General features: G+C 35.2%; 1 pseudogene; it reads left to right on the top strand.

Moving 5' to 3' along the window:
- The first annotated feature begins 346 nt into the window (after nucleotides 1-346).
- LOC145557508 (NDR1/HIN1-like protein 6) lies at nucleotides 347-1,079 on the top strand (annotated as a pseudogene).
- Nucleotides 1,080-1,389: the final 310 nt, after the last annotated feature.

Genomic DNA, 1,389 nt, shown 5'->3' on the forward strand with positions numbered 1-1,389 from the left:
ATGGCGAAACCCTTTCAAGCATGAATATAATATTGGTAGTATTGGTACATATTCTTTTTTATAGAATTCCAATTTATATACATTCCAACAATGTAGGAAATATATATATTCTAGAATCCACTCCTATATATTAGCCGCATATATTTAGGCTAGCTGTACCCCTAAACAAATAACAATGCCTTTAAGTCATTATACCTCATCAAAAACACATTTTTTGGACATCTAATTTGTCTTAACCTATGGCGAAAATTAGAAGGATAAGAAGAAAATGACATAGTTAACTCTAATATTAGCAGAGAAAAAGTAAAGGAAAAATATCCCTTTGAATTTTATTACTTTCCATAAGATGTATTCAGGGCAACACCAACCACCACCAAACTATGTAATGCTACAACACCAATATGGTAATGTGCCACCCTATTATGCACCTCATCAACCGTATGGTCTGTATCCCCAACAACGCGCTATCCCTCAATATGAGACTCGGCGATCAGGGTGTCATTGCTGCCTCAGGTTTATCTGTTGTATCTATTGTCTTCTCTTTTTGTTGATATTTTTCATGGCATTAGGCCTTGTTTTGACCTACACATTTTACAAGCCAAAAATTCCCATTTACAAATTACAAGATTTTAGTGTTACAAGCTTTAATGTACAGCCTGACATGAGCATAGGTACAAATTTTATGATTACTGTTAGAGCAGAAAATCCCAACACAAGAATTAGTTTCATTTACGGAAAAGACAGTACCATCACGGTGTCTTTTGAAGGGTCCGTCTTATGCAGTGGTACGATGCCTGCATTTGAGCAAGGACACGAGAACGTGACAATGATCAGTATCCCATTAGCAGGAAAAGCCGTGTTTGGGTCTGAACTTCACGAGGCCCTTACTGATGACCAACAGCAGGGGAGGATTCCATTGATCGTTCGGGTTAAAGTTCCTGTTACTGTCGTTTATGGATACGATCCCTTTAAGACAGTTCGAGTTTCATGTAAGTTGTCATGTCACAGTTGATGATTTGAAGCCTGCTAAGAAACCCAAAATCTTGTCGACTACATACACATTTGGGATCGGAATATGATTAGTCCTTTGTCTTTCAATCTTAATTATTTTTTCGTTGTGAATCATGTGTGAGAAGATATATATGAGAAAAATGCGATAGTGGAGGTTGAATACTTCGTACGTAAATGTAGGAATTCGGAAAATTAAATAAATAAATCTTTGTGTGTGTGTGTTTTATTTTATTTTATTTCTCTTTCTTTGGTAGGTTACAGCAAAGATTTTGTTCTACAATGACAATGTTATTTTTAGAGTACATGATGTAATGGATGAACACAATTCTTTCCTATACATAATATTTGATTTACTTTGAAGTACTTAATGCAAAATTC

This window comes from Chenopodium album, chromosome 9 (assembly GCF_948465745.1).
Source record: "Chenopodium album chromosome 9, dcCheAlbu1.1, whole genome shotgun sequence".
NCBI classification, from domain to species: domain Eukaryota; kingdom Viridiplantae; phylum Streptophyta; class Magnoliopsida; order Caryophyllales; family Amaranthaceae; genus Chenopodium; species Chenopodium album.